Source organism: Lissotriton helveticus, chromosome 3_1 (genome assembly GCF_964261635.1).
Source record: "Lissotriton helveticus chromosome 3_1, aLisHel1.1, whole genome shotgun sequence".
In the NCBI taxonomy this organism is placed as follows: domain Eukaryota; kingdom Metazoa; phylum Chordata; class Amphibia; order Caudata; family Salamandridae; genus Lissotriton; species Lissotriton helveticus.
In genome coordinates, this window is record NC_136061.1 from 1,372,282,237 (window position 1) to 1,372,303,682 (window position 21,446).

Here is a 21,446-nt window from a genome sequence, read left to right on the forward strand (position 1 = left end):
CTATGCACCGTACCCAGATGCACCGTACCCCTACGCACTGTACCCCGATGCACAGTACTGCTACGCACCGTACCCCGATGTACCGTACCCCGACGCACCATACCCCTGCAATCATGGGGTGTAATCACGTACCTGGGGGGTCAGTTTCGCTTGCGGTTTGAGTCAGAATCTGCTTTTACAGACGTTTTAAACTCCCGTAGAAAAAGAGTCATACAGAGTGCTATCGTAATGAATTGTACTTGCTGGGTCAGAAAAAGCTGCTTCGATCCGGACGGACATCGCGTACTGCGTGTTCCGAATGCGATTTGTACATATTCATAAGTCGTATGGTCGTTCGTACGATTCGTACGGAGATCTGCTTTTGGTTTGGATCGTACTTCATCGTACGTACGGGGACGTTGAAGGTGTACGATTCGTATGGGAAAAATGCTCCATACGGCTATTTGTAGGGGATTTTACCGAATCGGAATCGACCCCATAATATATGTTGTCTCACACTATTGTATGTTTTTCAGGTGACAGTGGGTATGGCCTACGTCCCTGGATTCTCACACCCCACCTCTTTCCCACCACCCACAAAGAGAGGAGATATAACACTGCACATCGATGCACCAGGACTGTAATTGAGCGGACAGTTGGGCTCCTGAAATCACGGTTTTGCTGCCCACATAGGAGTGGGGGTACCCCACAATATACCCCAGACATTGCCTGTAAGATGGTAGCAATGAGTGCTATACTACACAACATTGTCTGCAGGAGACGCCTAAACATTGCGGTTTTGGAATCTAATTCTAAGTATGAACAACCCAGCCTACCAGTTAAGCACCCAACAGAGGAGATGAGTGGAGTAAGTGCAGGGATCACATTGCCAAATATTACTTTGCACAGTAAGTCATGGTTAGTTCCACAACATGAAATAAAATCGTTTCACAATACTTTGATTTATCAAAGTTAAGATAATTTTAATGTCCGGTGTTTCACAACTGTTATACATATATAATATATGAAACTTGTGGTCAACATGCAAATTAGTTACAGCACCAACCTAAAATGAACCAAATAATATAGGCACTCCCTCATCAGTACGAATCAATTTTTTTTGTGACTGTGTCCAGAATAGGACGTGCTACCATGTTGATGTGCAGGAGTACTGCTACTAATGCGTTGCAGCACATGTGCATCTGAGGCAGATATGCTGCTGATGCAGGACAATTTCTCACTATCAGGTTGCCGTTCACCCACCCCTCTTGCAATATGCGTTCTATGTATGGTTCCCACTGTGGTGGTAATCTGGCCAAGGCCCCTCGACACACTAAAGTGCCCTATTTCGACACAATAAAGTGCCCCATTTCGACCTGTGGTGTCACAGTACGCTTTGATAAGGCTGAGGTGGCGTGTGCAAGCCTTTCAATGGATCTTGTTAAGGCACCCATACTCACAGCACTTCTCCTCTCTTCACCGCTGATTGCTCGTGTTCTTTGCCATCTCTTTGCATTGTTTATCTTGGACACTTGTTAGGTCGTTCATTTAAGTGGCGACTGTATTTAAACCCACTGAAATTGCCTGCTGATTATTATGCAATTTTCTGTTGCCAATTTCTATTTGTTAATGCAGCTGGTGCTGAATTTGCAGCATGGATGCCTCAAGCCTACCAAACAACGCTTACTGTTCTGCAGTTGCCTGGGACACAGGCGGCTGATGTACATATGGAATATCACGGCAACTACAAGCATGCAGTGGGGTATGCTAGAGTTGGGGCCTGACAACTGGCAGCAGGATTGGAGTGGGCAGCTGGATGGCATCCTCATGTCCAAATGATTGTGGCTGTGGGGAGAAAAACACACCATTGGAGTGGCCATCAGGTGGTGTGGGTAGACTCTCCAACAATCCCCTCTCTCCCTCACCATTTGAGCCTGTTCTTCTCTCTCATCAATTGGGAATTCAATTTCTTCTTCAGGTGCATCTATTTATTTCGTGAATGGACATGCTACTAATGTCGTTATATGGAAAATCCGTCTGACTTTAGTTGTACAATATGAATTAATAGATGTCTGACACTGACTACAGTGTATTACTTTTTGACTACAAGTCCCAGGATGCACTATAAGGGGTACTTTAGCTTTGTTAAGGTCCCTTACTGATCTGCCTGTGTCAGTTCTATTCTCACATGCATGTAGTAGACAGTTTTACATGTATACACTTACTTTGGGATGGAGCAGGTGCAGAAGTGTCAAGGCTGCGAAAACCAACTACTGCTCCTGCGTCCAGAGTAGTTTTTACCATTGCCTCCAGTGTAGTGGGTGGGGGGTACAATTGCAGGACCACCTACTATTGCTTGCGACCCACTCAGGCATGTTGCCACCCTTTCTTTGGTGTGAGTTCGGAGGTCATACCACCTTTTCCATATTTTTTCCTCCTAGCACTGTCCCACACCTATAGCTTTTACTTTCTGCTGAATGTCCTTCCAGATTTTGCACTTCTGGGTCTCAGGAACAGTCATAGATGCACAGCCAAACAGCTGCTCATCGTTGTTGCTGCGCTCCTTGGTTAGTGTCTCCAGTACTTTTTCGGAGAACTTTAATTTGCACTTTTTCGCCCCTGCCTGTTGGCTGACCATTCACGTGGTAATTATTGTGTTTTTGGGGCTCCTCAGGGAACTTGGAATGTGCAGCAGTTCTCCCCTCCTCACTCTGCCTGCTCTCCTGGCTCCTCCTGGGCAGCACTTCCTGTTTATGGGCTCCTCACCTTGAACCAGGAAGCAATTTCTCATATTTGAGAGCACATTTGCTATTTGCGACTGTGTTTACAATATAGGTAAATGCTAATTGTGATTTTCAAAATAAGCGATTCATTTACAAGTCACTATTTTCGACCAGCAACGATTCATACATGCAGAATTGCGGTTTCCAAATTGCGATTTGCTAAAAAACGCTAATTGCAAATCACAATTCGGAAGCTTTGTACATCAGGCTCAATATGTTTTTGTCAAATTGAAGAGAACAGGGGAAATCCTAATTGTTGGCTTGATTTATGTTCCCATCCTCTCTAAGTCGTCTTTTACGCCCCCCCGGCCAGGACACTGATGCAGTTCAGCTCCAACCAAACCTTGATTGGAGAAGGCTGGAATTTCACCCTGGACCCAGTGCTTAAAACATTTATGATGCCTAACAGGGTAATTTGCACTGATAGGGCAATCTTTAAAGAGGGGAGAGGATGTAGCCTTATGGCTAGAGAGGTCGATCTCGACGCTGGGGAACCAGGTTCGAGTTTCGACAACAACGCTCAACATCCTGTGATTCTGGGCAAATCACTTTATCGCCCTGTGCCTAACAAAAATGAATGTGTCCATCTGTAACGGAAGTGGTGCTCATGTAAAGCGCTCTAACACCCGACATCTCGGGTCTAGTTTGCACAATATAAAACACAACAAAAAAAGACAATGTGGTGGCCCGTGGGCTGGGGAATTTGTTGCTACTCATCCACTCATTAAACAGAGAATACAAAATGTATTCATATATGCGTAGATCCTGCTTCTGGATTGACTGCTTCTCAACATCCTGTTCGCTGTTCCTAGATGCTGTCTACAGTTCAGTACTTGAAAGTGGGATCGTACTCCGCATTCATGTCATGAAAGAAATAGAGCTTGGCCATATGTGCCCACCATAGTTCATAGATATATCCAGTTTCAAACTCCTGCACAAGAAAACGTCCCTTAGATCACACATACATAAATACTTAGATGAGAAGGATGACTGTGTGTCTTTCACTTGCAATGTGTGGGCTGTGGGAAGGCTTCAATCAGAGGCCTGTTGAAGAAATCTGCCTTCTCTGCATGGTTTCCTTGGAAGTTTCACCTTCTGCTGAATGCTATTTTTTGCTAGCTGTAGAAATCTGTGTACTTTACGTCTGTTAACCAGTAGTAAAGTGCCTGTGCTCCTTTTTGCATGATTGAATTGGTATACACCAAATTGGTATGTTTAACTCATCTATATGATCCCATTATATGGTCCAAGGTATTCCCAGGGCCTGTAATTTAAATGCCACTAGAAGACTGTAGCACCTAATGTGCCATCAAGTACAGTGGTAGCGAAAACATGTCTTCAGGACTGCCATGGTCGGCTGACCGGAGCAGCGTAAAAACTGCAATTCAGACTATCAAAATAAAACCTTTAGTCTGGCCAAAACCTTCCTTTTAAATATTACTAAGTCACCACTATGTAGGTCTTGTGTCCCATATAACAAGGGTGCATAGTATATAAAAGAAGGACATTTGAAAAGTTAATGTTAAACATGCCCTTACAGTTACTGGCACCTAACATTTATTTTCACTGTAGCAAGGCTGGCTGTTCCATTGAGAAACACTGGGATGCACTGTTACACTTAATATTGCTATATTTGGCATGGAAACAACTAGAAACAGCATTATTGGACTATTTGTAATATTTTATAAAAAGCTCTATTCAGCGGTGAAGTCTGAAATTTAATAAATATTAAGGAAAAGGTACTTTTAGAAGGTTATATTTTCCCTGCCTAAAGCCTCTGGAGGCTATGTTGCATTATCCTCCAGCTACAGCTCTCTGACTGCAGACACCCTGAATGAGGTGTGAAATTTACTCCGAGAGCAGAGACAAATTTGAGGGTGTGGGGAGGCGTTTCTGTTCCTTTGGCAGGATGACCATTTGGCAGTGCCCAGGAACCTAATATACTTCAAAGGGGCCTCTCCAGACACAAAGGGATATCAAATCTCACCTGGATAGGTCCGTTTGTTTGTTTCCACAGTCAGTCAGGCGTCAATGCCAGGGGGAAGGTAACTGCCCCAAAATAGATTTCAGGTGACCACACAGGAAGAGATGCTCAGCTTTCTGGCTGCACCAATGAGGTGGGCACACAGGCTCTGCACAAAGGCAGAAGGGTTTTACCATCTTGGATTTAGGTAGAGGGGTACTGTGGGATTGTTTGCTGTAGGGCACACAGAAAATACTGCAATAGTGGGTCGGGGACCCCTGGGAACATATTACAGATTGGCTAGGGAGGAGCCAGGAGTCACCCTCACCCACAAGCTGGTGCCAAGCACAAATGTGGCATCCCCAGTACCATCCTCAGAACACTATTGTACCTGAGGAAGATCAGAAGAAGACTGAACCTGCTGTATGTGACCTGTGTGGATCCCTGGAGGACTGGACCTGATTCTGCTTGCACCCAGGACAAAGAAATGACTCCAATGGTCATAGGACTAACCGCTAAACACCTAGACTTGCTCCAGTGCTACACCGCCTAGAGTCGGGTTAGAGCGAGATGTTGGACAAGGGTTAAAAACTAGCTATTTGGTATTGCCAAGGATAATCTCCAGCCTCCGTAGGGTATTTAGATAGCAACAGTAGGGCTTGGATCTTAACCCCAGCAAAACACGCAGCATCACCCTCACAATTCTCGAGTTGAGATTCTAAATCATTAATTTAAAGAAGAAAGAGGGTTGGGGCCAACACACACCCCTGCATCTGACCTGAGCATAATTATTAGAATGTAATCTGGTTATAACTTTTAAAAAGATAAGCAAAGAACCCCGTCTCTGTCAAGTCTGGAGGCTAGCATTTTGCAAAACTTTTTATTGCCATTCTAACCTGCAGGGAACAAGGTCAAAAGCTGGCCGAAGGTCCACAAAGATTACATAAAGTCTGCCTCCCCCGACATTAGCATGTTTCCAGTACAGCAACTGCAGGGGAAACACCTGATCAATTGTTCCAATGCCATCCGTTAAACCAGATTGCAATGTAGTCAGTACACTTGTGTCAGACATTCACTCACTCAACCTATTCAAGATTATCCAACTAAACAGGTTTTGCGAGCTGACAATGAGGCTGATTGGTCTGTAGTTGGAGGGTAGAGACCTACAGTCCTTCAAGAATATCGGGATGATTTCAGCCCCAGCCCAAGGAGGGGCAAGGGTGCACCATTCATTATAGCACTAAGAACAAGGAATAGTATGGGCACCATATGTCTCTATATGCCTAAAGGAGATCAACAGGCTCCTTGTGCAACCCTGGTGCTTTATTTAGTATAGTTCAATCTAATGCTTTAGAGATCTCTGTGCTAGAAATATGGTGTACCCATTGTGTCGCTGGCTCAATGTGATGCACAACTTCAATGTCACTGGTGGATTTATTACTCTCCACCTGGGATAGCTGGCTGATAGGTACAGCCTGGGGCAATTGCTAAACAACATCTCCCAAATATAACTGGTAGAAATGCTCAAACCAGGCAGTAGCAGAATATTACTGACCATTAGAACGTGGATTTCAGAATCACCATTGTCAATGATGAGCAAAAAAGAACTGCAATCCTTGCCCTTGATGGCACTCAACAATGAGTCCCATTTTGAGCTTTGCCAGAGTCTTTTAGCACTAAGAATTAAATCTTTGTAGAGAGACCAGGAATCCTGAATGACATCTCTAGACCAAACTTTAATGGATCTAGAAAGGGCACGGCTGGCTGCTCGACAAGAATTGGTGTACCAGTGGGTCTCTTTCTTACTCTTAGGGATATGCTTAGATTCTACTAGCAATAAATCCTTTAGGGAGGCAAACAAAAAGTTATGTTTTGTACTCAGTCTCATCATAGAGTCTATGTGGTAAAGGGACACATCCTCCGGAACCACAGCAATCAGACCAGTAGACACACCTAAAACACTTTCCACAGGTCTACTTCTGATTCTATCAGAGTACTCCACTTGAGCCTGCGCCGATTGTTAGTTGGGACCAACCTCCTGTCCAGGGGCTCATATAAAGTGTTCTGGAGGGTGTAGCCCAGGGCTCCCAATGTTAACCCCAGAGCATTATGATCGCTGTCTTGCCTGGGAATTGCAGCCAAGTCTACCAAGATTGGCTATAGTCTGATATCCAGCAGGATATAATCAATAAGACTGCAACACTGCGGATCATGGTACATGTGACTTCCCTCCCTGTCAGATTCAGTTCTCCCATTACAAGACCGGAGGCCATTACTGAGAGTAAACACATTTCGCTGCAACACAACAGCAGGTCACCTCTTAACAGGAGGGAGTGTGAGACCAGCAACACCACAGGCTTGGTCTTCATTACCAATGGAGTCCTCATAAAGGAGGGACAGTGGCTCACATCTGCAGTTAAAATCATCTGAGCTTCCCATATCACTCTCCTTCGTCGAACAACATAGAGTGGCTTTGATCAAAATTGTTATCCCCTTGAGGGTCTACCCTGCCTTGAGGTGGTGGTAACCAAGGAGAAAGTGACAAACCCAGCACGATGTTGCAGGCATGTGACCATGTCTATTGAAGCCCCAGGTGAGGCATAAAAGCTTAGACATTAAGCCAGCTACATTCCAAAAAACAATCCTGGTATGGGAGGACAGGTACAAGGTAACATCACCTTGTTGTGTGACTCCAAGACTAAGGGAGATACAGGGGTCAGCCCAACATAACTGGGGGAAGGGAGCTTACTGCGGGAGTAGTAGTATGAAACAAGCATTTGCAATGCAATAGGTCTCGCAATAGAAAAGTTTGAGCTTTTGGCGTGTAAAATGTAAACATTTTTTAATTTTTGTTTGTTTTTCCAAATATAAAAGTATTAATTTTGTTATTAGAAATGCCAATAGTTATAAAGTTAGCAAATGTTACATCTATAGCATTAGTAAAGGTACATGTTTAGTTTTCCCCTGTCTTACATGTATTGATCTGACAAAACACAATGTTTTAACAAGAACAGAAGTGAAAAGATTTAACATCTTTTTATGACATTTGTAATAAAGCTTGAAACATTGACAGAACATATTTGAACCAGTTGTTGTTGAATGGTTGCACAGATTGATGCTGTGGTGGCGCTGAGTGATGTTGTTTTGGGGACAAGTGATGCTGTGGCGTTCAGTGATGCTGTTGTAGCGCATAGTGATGTTGTGGTGCCCCTGAGTGATGCTGTAGTGGTGCTGAGTGGTGCTGTGGTGGTGCTGAGTGGTGCTGTGGTGGAAGTGTGCACTGCCGGCTGGTGGTGTGTGTGCCTGGTGGAAGCGTGCACTGACGGCTGGTGGTGTGTGTGCCTGGTGAAAGCGTGCACTGACGCTGGTGGTGTGTGCCTGGTGAAAGCGTGCACCGACGGCTGGTGGTGTGTGTGTGACTGGTGAAAGCATGCACTGATCGCTGGTGGTGTGTGTGTGCCTGGTGAAAGCGTGCATTGACGTCTGGTGGTGTGTGCCTGGTGGAAGTGTGCACTGACAGCTGGTGGTGTTTGTGCCCGGCGAAAGCATGCACTGATGGCTGGTGGTGTGTGTGTGGCTGGTGAAAGGATGCACTGATGGCTGGTGGTGTGTGTGTGTGGCTGGTGAAAGTGTGCACTGATGGCTGGTGGTGGTGTGTGTGCCTGGTGAAAGCGTGCACTGACGGCTGGTGGTGTGTGCCTGGTGGAAGCGTGCACTGACGGCTGGTGTTGTTTGTGCCCGGTGAAAGTGTGCACTGACAGCTGGTGGTGTTTGTGCCCGGTGAAAGCATGCACTGACGACTGATGGTGTCTGTGCCTGGTGAAACTGTGCACTGACGGTGTGGTTGTGTGTGTGGTTGTATGTGTGGTTGTGCTTGTGTGTGTGGTTGTGTGTGGTTGTGTGTGGTTGTGTGTATGGTTGTGTGTGTGGTTGTGTGTGTGGTTGGGAGTGTGGTTGTGTGTGTGGTTGTGGGTGTAGTTGTGCGTGTGGTTGTGCGTGTGGTTGTGTGTGGTTGTGTGTGTGTGTGGTTGTGTGTGGTTGTGGTTGTGTGTGTTGTGCTTGTGGTGGTGTGTGTGGTTGTGTGTGTGGTTGTGTGTGTGTGCTTGTGTGTGTGTGGTTGGGTGTGTGTGGTTGGGTGTGGTTGTGTGTGGTTGTGTCTGGTTGTGTGTGTTTGTGTGGTGTGTGTGTGTGTGTGTGGTTGTGTATCTGGTTGTGTGTGTGGTTGTGTGTGTGTGGTTGTGTGTGTGGTTGTGTGTGTGTTTATAAAGACGTTTTAGCTTTCAGAAGTAAGCAGCTCCAAGGCAGAACGCCTTTCTGTATAACAACTGTATCACATGTCGGATATTGAACAACGCAGGGTGTCACATATCTAATATCAACAAGCATGCCTTTGATCGCATTAATTAATGTATTTAATGCAAGGCACAGGCAGTCACAGAGTTCTATATTAACGTCAACACAACACGGCTGTCCGATAGCAAGGTCCGAGGAAATGTGTTCAAACTAGTGGATGTGGAGACAAACAGGGAATGATGCGTGTTATCACCTATTTAAATGGCACTCACCTGTGGAAGGCACCTTGAGAATGGTGTAATCAGTGTGAGTGCTGTGGGTCTTGCATATCAAAGTGTACAAGATATCTATCTAAGTCTTCAGCTACAAAAGCAAACTAGAATAGGAAACCCGTAAAAAATGGTAAATTGCTGTATTAGCTAGCATTCTTTTGTTTTCTGTAATGAGGAATAACGAGAGCACAAGATGACTATATATACAAGCTACTTTCACCCGATGTTAAAGATCGGGGCCTTTGAGAGTCAGCATTTTTAATGATCGGTATGCTATGATAACAGTGGCAGGCAGTGGTAGGATGCACCAAAATCGATTCGCCAACACCACAATTGTACGGTAATTTAAAAATCCAAAAAGAAAGTAAAGCTATTATACAATTATGCTTACATTTACCAGTGTTTTTTCCATTTCTTGACATCAATGCATGTGTTGCGGTGGGCAGCAGCGGTCCTGCAGAATGTATTGCTTGCATGTATTTGCTGTTGGCCATAATAAGTGTGTCGTAAGTCACTAGGGTGCCTTTGTGTTACCAGAAGCCATTACGATCTACGCACTACGATCGCTGGGTGTGGTGGGCACTGGCAATTTCCTCGGCTCACCTTTGGGTCGTATTGCCACCCATCGCTGATGCTCAGTGGCGTGAGTAGGTGTGTGCGTTGGGAAGACGAGGAAGGGACGCGCCTCTGGCACATTGCTGCACAAGAGAAACTAGGGTTTGCACCATTGAAGCGCTGTGAAGATATACCCAGGCAGTCCACTTCCGCCCCGACATTAGGACTCTGAGTGGGCGGCTGTCAAAACGGTAACGTAGAGAACACTGTCTGTGCAGCAGGGGGTGGCGCCCCAGCGGAATGCGTGGGATGTTTACATCGATAAACTGCTGGCTAAAGCACACGAGAGACTCCCTGAGAGCTAGCTGGTGACAGTACGGAGTGCTAGCAGAAGTGAACAGCACAAGCAATATGGCCGCATACAATGCAGCGATTGTAGTGCGTAGCGTATGCCACTCTTGTGTACATGCCGGAGCAACAGGTCAGCAGTTTCAGTGGGTGATGGGTAAAGCACTCACTTGGATATAGCCTTTGTCTTTACGTAATGTGACTTCGTGCGAGTTAAACTAACAGCACTTAGCAGCCAGAATAAGGGTGGCAGAATAAGCCTGTTTAGAAAGTCTTAAGGGCATTCTTGTTTAAAGCAAGGTCATTGAGTAACATTTCGTCAAACAAGACATGCATGGGAAGTAGGGGGCGGCCGGGAACCTGAAAGTACGGCCGGCCGGCCGGCCATGAATAATTTTGGGAGGAGAAGCCGCAGAGCACGGCCGGCCGGCCGGCCGGCCATGAATAATTAGGGGAGGAGAAGCCGCAGAGCGCACGCTGGGAGAAGCCCTTGGATGTGGTGTCACGGCCTGGCGGCCGTGAACAAATGCAAGAATAGAGAACAAATGGGAGGGGTGGGGGGAGTGCACGCGCATTGTGAGAGGGGGAGCAGGAGGTGAGCCTGAGAGTGGCTGAAGCAACATTGGAGGGCAGAAGTAAATGGGTACCAGAAGCTAGAGAACAATATAGATGGGGCAGGGAGAGCAAACATGCAATAGCAAGGTGGAGCTTGAGAAGGATGCAGACATGAAAGCAGCGTGGGTTGGGGGAGCACACTAGGGAGAGCGCATCATGGAAGGGCACAGGGGAGAGCCACACAGGCGAGACAAGGCAGGGAGGAAGAGAAGCATTACCAGGTAGGCAGATGAAGAAAACGTGCGCTTTGGTGAGCTAAAACAAACAGAAACATGCACTGGAATATTGTGCAAAGCATCGCACACTGTCAAAAAATAACTACGGTGCACATTATGTGGTGGGGCAAGCTCGTATGTGGTGTTCGAAGCGGGCAGAAAGGACGGCCGTGGGAGGTGGGAGGGGGAGAGATGCTGATGTCAGATTAGCTGCGGAGCGGATCTCTTTCAAGTAGCTCACGGCCTCGAGGCCGTGAAAGTTAAAGCAATTAGGGGGGAGGTGGGAGGGAGGCTGATAGGCAGAAGGCTCGGGAAGGGGAGAGCCACACGGGTGAGACAAGGCAGGGAGGAAGAGAAGCATTACTAGGTAGGCAGATGAAGAAAACATGCACTTTGGCGAGCTAAAACAAACAGAAACGCACTGGAATATTGTGCAAAGCATCGCACACTGTCAAAAAATAACCACGGTGCACATTATGTGGTGGGGCAAGCTCATATGTGGTGTGCGAGGCGGGCAGAAAGGACGTCCGTGGGAGGTGGGAGGGGGAGAGATGCTGATGTCAGATTAGGAATTAGGGGGGAGGTGGGAAGGAGGCTGATAGGCAGAAGGCTCGGGCAAGGGGAGAGCCACATGGGCGAGACAAGGCAGGGAGGAAGAGAAGCATTACTAGGTAGGCAGAAGAAGAAAACGGGCGCTTTGGCGAGCTAAAACAAACAGAAACATGCACTGGAATATTGTGCAAAGCATCGCACACTGTCAAAAAATAACCACGGTGCACCTTATGTGGTGGGGCAAGCTCGTATGTGGTGTGCGAGGCGGGCAGAAAGGACGGCCGTGGGAGGGGGAGAGATGCTGATGTCAGATTAGCTGCGGAGCGGATCTCTTTCAAGTAGCTCACGGCCTCGAGGCCGTGAAAGTTAAAGCAATTAGGGGGGAGGTGGGAGGGAGGCTGATAGGCAGAAGGCTCGGGCAAGGGGAGAGCCACACGGGCGAGACAAGGCAGGGAGGAAGAGAAGCATTACTAGGTAGGCAGATGAAGAAAACGTGCGCTTTGGCGAGCTAAAACAAACAGAAACATGCACTGGAATATTGTGCAAAGCATCGCACACTGTCAAAAAATAACCACGGTGCACATTATGTGGTGGGGCAAGTTCGTATGTCGTGTGTGAGGCAGGCAGAAAGGACGGCCGTGGGAGGTGGGAGGGGGAGAGATGCTGATGTCAGATTAGCTGCGGAGTGGATCTCTTTCAAGTAGCTCACGGCCTCGAGGCCGTGAAAGTTAAAGCAATTAGGGGGGAGGTGGAGGGAGGCTGATAGGCAGAAGGCTCGGGCAAGCTCATGCACGAGGACGTGCACTTCTCGAAATCCGCTTTTTGGGAGCCTTTTCAGAGCCTTGGGTTTAAGTAGTGGTTTAGCTGCATTAGACTCGCATACTCATTCCTGCGGAATGGAGTAGGCGAGACCTAAAAACAGGGAGTTAATGGAGAATGGCCCCACCTTGATGAGGGGTAGTTTGGGACTAACGTCACCCCACACCTCTACTAGCCCAGTGGCCGGAGGATTGCTGTTGCTGGTAGACAATATTGGGCGTCAGTCTATGCCAGTTATGTTTGATAGGGTAAGAAATCAATTAGAGGTCGAGACTAAAAAAACATCTCCATCATCAGACCTAGTGAGCAAGGACTCGAGACCCACCCTTTACCTGGGTTGCAAATGTTTGTAGAAGTATTCCAGGGGAACAAGGTTAATATTAACTCTCATCATACAGGCCCTATCGCTACTCTTTACCAGCTACTGGGCCAGGCCAGGGCTCCTACAAATAATACCCACACAGTCCCTTCTGATGTTTTTGCCCAGCAGGCCAACTCATCCAAACCCCTTTCTAGTAGCATGTCATCATATTTGGAGATTTTAAAGTCACTGTGACGGGTCAGCCAGTGACACACCTTATTTTGTGGTGCACATAAGATACTTCACTAATGGTCTGGGGCTGGGAACTCCCGTTAAAGTAGCTACATAAGGGCATCAGTCATGGGGGAGGTTCAGTTGGACCTATTGCTGGGAGAGGAAAGGTTGTACCTGGGTGTTGTTTACCTGTCGGCGCACCCTATTCACACCCCTGAACCTGGGGTCTGCGCCCTTGGACCTCCTGCCATTCCTACTTCCAGTTGTGGAGGATACAAATCGCCTGGAGCAAGTAATGGCAGACGAGGTCCTTCGCTATCTGATGGTCTTGAGGAAATTACTGGAGGGTTGTTACTACAATCAGAAATAGTTACCTGCGCTTGTACAAGGTACTGCAGACTCGGGAAAACATTTATAGATTTAATCAACTGGCTAATGGTACATGCCAGGGAACAAATCTTGTCCCTCAAGGGGGAAATACATGACTGCACTGATGACGTGAATCTGTCCAAAATGCCATCCCAGTCAGTAGGTAAGGGTACACCATCTTCAGCAATGGGCTTAATTGGGTCCAGCCCAGGCTGCAATGGGAAAGATTCTACAGGCTCTTCATGTGCAATACTTTGCCTATGTTTGCTTGGTGGTTTAGCAGGACTCCCTCGCTTCACCTGCACTTTTTTTTAGCACAGGGTTCACTGTCACTGTGATGCTTTGATTAGATTTATAAAGGGATGCACTAATGGGCTGGGCAATGACCAGACCTGCAGCTGCAGTGTGGCATACGCACAGTGCTGGGGGTGATTGTAATGGTAAGGCCTACACATGGTCCTGCCAGGGATACTAAAGGGCAACCAGGGGCAACTTCAAAGTCCTGAGAGCGTTGTCTTTTGGCCAATTCTGTCTCTCTGGAGATAACATTAACTGCACATGCCAAAACGGAGTCTCATGTTTTCCCAGTATTCTTACCAGATGATTAAAGGACACAAGTGTTGTATAGCATTTTAGGGCCCTAGTGTAATTTTCCTGATTCATGCCCTTATATAGGTATAAATCACCTTGTCCTTATATAGGCACAGAAATCATAACCATATTTAGACAAAGCCCATGTAGTTTAAATACAGGCATGGATACTTCCACTAGTTCCGAAAAGCCAAAACGATTTCTTGGAAAACTCGGCTTCAGCAGTTAGGGACTTCCCCTTGCTTCAATATTGATTTGTCCAAGAACTCATGGAGTTTTCAAGGAACTGCGACTCTTTGATGACATTATTATGTCTACCTTTATGTCAAACTCGGCACCTTCAAGGTATATATATATATGCCCACACTTGCCCTAGCAAACACACGGTGGTTCGGAGCAGTTCGACTATCTACGTGCCCGACGCATCTCGCTACAGCAAGTGCTGAAGGAAGCCGACCCTCCAGCAGACGCACTGAGAGAGACGCTGTCTTTTCTCCTGCCGCGAAATCCAGCTCCAGTGTTTCCAAGCTCCCCTCGCGGGGTGTTAGGAAATCAAGTCCAAAGACAAAGAGATACCAGACCTTCTTCATTCTTAACCAAGGTACGGAGCTGATTAGACCCTAAGAGAAATCTTGGATAGATTTTTGGCAAAATAATACTAAACTTATGCTACACCGCACTTACTCCTTCCCTCGTACTAGACTTAGGTTAGGTACATCGGGGTAGACGTATTTTAGAAGCACCAGTTGAGTACTTTTAGTCTTTATTTATTTATGTATGTATGTTATGGTTTAGAAACCATACCATGCTTTTACAGTATTATTTTATAATACTCTTCTTGCTGAATGCATTATACTTTACAGCCAGTATTACGATTGTAGCAGTTCATTTCTTCTGCATGAGAAAGAAGACTGTTCAATAAATACTTTTATTGAAACGCCCGTCTCTCTATTTCTCTGCACCTCTGGTGAAACGAAGCAGGCACGAATGACTGAGTGAAAAATCTATCGATTGTTTCCACGACTCTGAAGATACGTTTTATCTTGGGGAAACAAAGTAGTCATGTTTATGCGGTTGTCAGAAACTAATCCCTTCGTGTTTATTCGAGAAAGTTTCTAGTGGCCTCTGAGCTAGCTGGCACTCACAATTAAGTCTAATATATTCGATAGAGACATAGTTGACCTAAATCCTATGTCACATCTATAGAATATATTATTCCAATGCGCCAAGCCTATTGGGCATATAGGAACTACACTACACAAGTGAATAGGAATTGGAAAAAAGGGGAGGCTAGGCTCACAGAAAACAGTAACCATGAGGGATGGACAACCCTGGGCAGCCGGTCCAGAGAACAGCAGATGAAAGAGGGTAGGCCTGGGCCGGCCTCTTCTGGGGAATGACAGGCGTAGTGCATGTGAGGCCTCTGGCCCCGCCTTCAGCAGTGGTGAATGGGGGACATAATCCCACCCCAGTCACGAAGCAAAACTGTGTCCTGGAATGCAGGCCAGGTAAACCGCCATCATTGCCTTCCATGCTGTGGGATCCATGTGGCGCTTATGAAGCACGTGTGAGCCCTCTGCCCTGCCTGAAGCAGTGGTGACTAGGGGATGTAGTCCCACCACAGTCATGAAGCAAAACTGTGTCCGGGAAAGCGGGCCACAGAAACCGCCGTTGTTGCCTCCCACGCTGTGAGATCCATGTGGTGCTTATGTAGCATGTGTGAGCCCTCTGGCCTCACCTGCAGCAGTGGTGACTGGGGGATGTCATCCCACCCTATTCACAAAGCAAAACTGTGTCCTGGAATGTGGGCCAGGGAAACCACCATTGTTTACACTGTCTTTCTTAATTTTTGGGGAATTCTTTTTTGTGTTGTGCTTTGACTTTGTTGCTGCTTAGGTACTGCATAAACATTTACACTTTGTCTCTAAGTTAAGCCCTTGCTACCAGGACCTTGAGTTCAGGTGAATGTAGTGCCTTTTAGTACTTCTCCCTGACAAGAACTATGTTTATTATTTAAGATAGGTAGTAACCCAATTTCTTACAACTGCTAACACAGGATTGAGACTTCCTCAGAAGGAAGAACAAGGGCAGACTAAAGTAGGTGGATCATTTAATTAAGGACTCAAATGACGTATACTATTGCCATCTTTTTGTAGTCTAACCAAGTGATGAAAGAAGGGAAGTTTACACATACCTCCCTGTTGGATCTGACATTCTTGGCATGGTTTTCCTCAACTTTTTCTCTTCAATCCTCCTGATTTTTCTGACTAAGGTCCAGATGTACAAAAGCCATATGCATTTCTTAACGGGCCAAATCACAATTTTGGCATATTAGGAAATGCAAAATAGCCTTTTCTTAGGTACAAAAGCCTGTATGGAATCGCAAATAGGGATTTCCTATTTGCGATTTCTTAGCACATGTACAAAGCATTTCCTGAATGCAAAATGAGCCTTTAGGAAATGCAACTACCATCGACCAAAAGTCAATGGTAACCATGTGCAAGTAAAACAAAACACCCCCACTTGGGCATATGTGTGCTCTACATGTGCCCCACTAGTTTTGGTGTGCATTACGGGGGGCCTTATGGCCATTGCTACCCTTGGTTTAGCATTTCCTAAATAGCGATTTCCAAATTGAAACTCTGTAAAACTCGCTAGTAGGATATTGGTAATTTCATACATACCATTTCCTCAATAGGGATTTCTATTGAGTCGAAATTTAGGAAATACAAAATTGCATTTCCAAACATTTGGGCCTTAGTTCTGGCCTTAGGACTCTGTGCACTTTGCCACTGCTAGCCAGTGCTAAAGTGTTTGTCCTCTCTCTCTAAGACATGGTAACATTGACTTTCACCCAATTGGCCCCTTTATTTACTTGTTAGTCCCTAGTAAAGTGTTGCTAGATGTACCTATGGCCTACAAATTAAATGCTACTAGTAGGCCTGCAGCACGGATTGCATCACCCAGTTATGTAGCCATTTATACATACCTCCGGCCGTCCATTGCAGCCTGCGTATGCAGTTTGCCCTGCCATTTTCGACCTGGCAAAATAAACATTTTGACTGGCCTAAGCCTCAGAGGAATAGATTGGCCCCTCCTTTTTATTATAGTTTATAGTAGAGCAAACTGAATAATTTTACTGTAAAAACAATGTGTATTTTTGTAAATATTTCACATTCACGGTCATGAATTTTTGTTTGTTTGTTTAAAGATTCTGTTTTTGAATGTATAAATGTAAAGTGTTTCTGTCATGTTCAGATGTTCGAAGATCTAGAAACAGTCTTGAAATTTAAAAAGAAAAAAAGGTTAAATAAATAACCAGACCTAAGCGTAATACAATCGCTGATTTGTCCTGTGTATCTGTTGAATTAATGAGCAGGAACAGGAAACAGTAGCCAGGTAACTACCCCAGTTTTTTAGTTTAAAGGGCGCTACCTCGCTACTGTCCCAGGGCCAAACCTCTCTCTGAACAACTTTTAGAAAGTTGACATTTTCTTGTCTCAGCCATTTGGTGCTGTAGCAGTCTGAAGATGGCTGAAATGCCAGAAACCGGTCCTAGGAAGCTTGTTTCCGGTCCAGGGAAGGCATGGCTTGGCAGTTAGGGCTGGACTGTTCCCATGAGGCACAGGGTCAGACTGATTTGCATATGGCCATGTCTGAACTGGGGTGGCAGAGTGGGCTAAAGAACGGTGATGGATTAAACCCAGATCTGTTGACTGGGTGTGAGTGTTTGATTGGTTCAGATGCTCCGTCCATCACCACCCCCTTTTGTACCGCGTAGTCTGTATCCTGGCTCACATGATTAGAGGTAGCTGGCAGTTGGTCTTTGCATAGTACTCCTAGTCTGTGAGATAAAAGGGGGATAGGTGTTGGCACGATGGGCCTTCTCTGACTTGATAGGTTGTGGAGATCTCACCTACCACACTTGCACATCCTAAAGACTCTGCCTCAGTACACTCACAAAGGTTTTGACACTAGTCTTTTGTACCCCCAGATGAGCTGGGGCCAGGGCAGGGCAGAAGAAAATTCCAGACTCCTCTATAGGGGGTGAACTCTAGATGCTTTAACCACTCCAAAATTGGCACCAGGTACAAATATGGACCAATCTCATCAGTAGATTTCTGGGCCTGTTGAAGACTTCAAAAGAAGGACTGCTGTTCTGCTGCAAGAAGGACTGCCCTGCTACGCTAATGCTGGCTTTAGGGTGATGCAATCGATGTCACCGCAACAGGTGCTGACTTTGAGGCGTCGCTGTGTTTTTAAGTACAATATGATTTTAAAAGCACCTGCTGCCACTTTCCTTGCCTCCTGTAATTTTCGGGCTACCGCAAAATGTCAAGAGAAGTCTCGTGATTAATCGACCTGCTGCAGAGAGATGGAGTTTTGTCTTATGGAAGTTCTGGCTTCCGGCTTAAAGTATGCCGGTCGTTGGTTTGAGACGTGGATCGGGTGACGGAAGGATTTGGAGTATCAACATCGATTGCCGTATTTAAGAGTGGATGCGTCCCGTTTGAGGAATGGATATCCCCGCCAGTTTTGAGTGAAGGCTGTGGTCAGCGTAAATAGAGACATTTAACGTCATAACGAGCATTACGGTCACGCGGATGTTCCACGCTTCCCGAGTACTTCAAACACAGCGACAACGCGCCAGTGTTGGTATATTTAGCAATCTGATGATCTTTTTTGACATCCCCTGGAAGTGATTATTCTATAGAGAATTATTGGGTCTGATTCATATCGATCCCGGCCACTCTACTCGGATCAAGTGACGCTCCCCGTTCTCCTGTACAAGTTGTGAGCTTCCCAGCCCAACTTTCCATGAGAAACCAGTGTTCCCCAGGGCTCGTGTGTCCTGATGAAGACCCTGCTTTAAGGTCTGACGTATACCTACCAGTATAGGGGTCGAAACGTCGACGGTTATTACCTTGCACCAGTCGATGCAACCATCACTCCAATTATTAATTAGTAGCATCGCTATCATGGTTTCTTTTTAATTGTGAGCATTAGTAGCTCGTCCATTGTGTTGGCTCAGTGGTCTGAAGCCAGTTGTATTGATCATTTAGGAATTATATATTGATATCATTGTCATGATGAACTACCTTGCACATCCCTTCCTCACATAAACACTGTCCCTCACCTTCCCCTCCCTGGGGCACTATAACAGTTGTGTTATGAAATTGTCAAAAGTAATGTGAATAAGCACCTTGTGAATAAACAACAGTGTGCAGAATTATTAGTCTGTGATATATTTCTTTAAAATAACTGTGCGTTCCAAAGTGTTTGTTTGTATACCTAAGATACCTTTTCACTGGGACCCCCTATCTTGTATCATCATACAGTGGAGCAGGAGGTTAAAATGTCTGCTGCAAAGCACATGTACCATGCAGATCATAAAGTGCAAATAATGTAAATAGGTCAGTGCGTTACTGCTTCTGTCAGAGAAACCCTTTTGTTACTTGCAATTTATAAGATTCAGTTCTAATATAGAACAGTGAGGTATTAACTGTCATCAAAAAGCTTCATGCAAACTGCAAGGTACAGATTAGAGTGTTATGATTTTCCCGGAGTCTTTCATTATCCTAATGTTGCAAAAAGGGTTCACTTTGGTAGAAATCAATTCTTATTGGTGAAGCCAACCCCCAAACATGAAGTTACGTTTTAAATACTAATTCTTAGTTTGTGCTTCTCCAGACCAAGCACTCTTAAACTATCTCTTCTACAAGTAGGGATGACTAGTAACTCCTACACCTAGTAGTCCTTTGTCTGATGTAACATTTCCTATAAACTGATTTACACACTTATGATTCATTGGCTCTGATTAAATGTGTATGTGATGCAAAGTGCTCTGACACCTTACACTAGTATGAATGGTGCTAGAAAACAAAAGAAATGCATGAGAGAGAGAGTAGTTATGGAGATTTGAGGGGCACTGTTAAAAGGTGGTAGTGAGGGAATCAACAGAGAAGGAGGTCATTGAGGGGCACCAAAAAACACTGTCACACCGTGTGACACAAACACTAAAGCCATCCCTGGCTACTCTTCTGCTTGAGTGAGCAGGACTGGACCTGCATTTGAAACCTAGAAACACCAGAGTGACTCCAAGGGCTAGTTGGCTGGCCTCCAAATCAGAGCCTCAGGGACAGATAAGTGTCCAACCATCTTGAACCCTGAACATGGAGTCTGTCTGCAGTGAGTCCTAAACTTCCAAGTGGTACCCTTACAGTCTTGGACCCTTGGTAGTGGGGAAAAGAGTGTTCTTCCAGCCCAGCTATGGTTTCATAATAACCTGGAAAGCCAACAAAGATCTTTGCAGCACCTCATTGGAACCGACACAACTTAAGCCCTCCTCACAGCCGACCCAGCTCATCAGCACCACCTCTGCCTGAAGCATCCTTGATGCAGACCTTGCAACCTCTCTTCAGAACCAATGTAGTGTGAAGCATCCCCGAGGCAAGTCCGCATTGCAGCCCTTGCAGCTCATCGGAACTACCCTGCACAACGCATCTTAGATGCAGATCTCGCATCGCATCTCAAACGTCCACAACCTGGATTTAAGATACTTCTGTCAGTGGGACTAACTTGGTCCCTGTATCTGTTCTGCACTCCACATGGTCAGCATGTACATGGGACTATATCTAGGCTTGGTGTGACCAGTTAAGACTAGTTGGGCCTTTGTACTTTTAAGCACTATTTTTATATAAATCTTTAACATTGCATATCTCACGTTCTATTAATTGGATATTTGTTGTTTTGGTGTCATCTAATTTATAACACTTGACTCTATTTTTCTAAATTCTTGTGGGACTTTTCTTGTGTTGTGTTTTCACTTTATTACTGCTTGTATGCTGCACACATTATTTACACATTCTGTCTAAATTACTCCTGGATGCTTTTGTACCAAGCTACCAGAAAGTTGAGCACAGGTTAATTTGGGATTTACTTGTCTTTCACCCTGATGAGAATTGTGGTTCCTGCTTGAGTAGAGTTCTTGAAAGTAAATGGGAAGCCCAGTTAACCCTTGACGGCTTATGCAAACAAATATTAGCGGGTAAATAGGCCTACAAGGGATTGTTGGATTTAGTATTTGTATAATTACTGCATTCAATGATAACAAACTCTGTCTAAGTAGTTTTCAATTAACAATTCCAAAACCAAATCCAAATTATTTACATATAATCAAATTATCAAAGAAAGATTTTATCACACGGGTGAGTGTATTCAAAGGTTGAATTTTATATTAATTAAATGTAATGAATTAAAAAGGGCACAAAATCATACAAGACACAAAGCAACTAGAAGTTACAGTAGTATATATCCTTCTTTGTTACAATTGTGAACACCTTTTTCAAATAATTTCAAGGCAGTGTAATTAAATTCAACAAACAACTTTGCCTTTGATACAATGATCTAGGAAATCGGTGTAATTGTCGACGTTTCGGTCTACAACTGTTTGCATTCACTAGACCATCTTCAGGACTTAAAAATACAGATGAATGACCCTTCAACAGGATTGAAAGTAATTATTGGTATTAGAATCCAAACCAATATGTAGTAGCA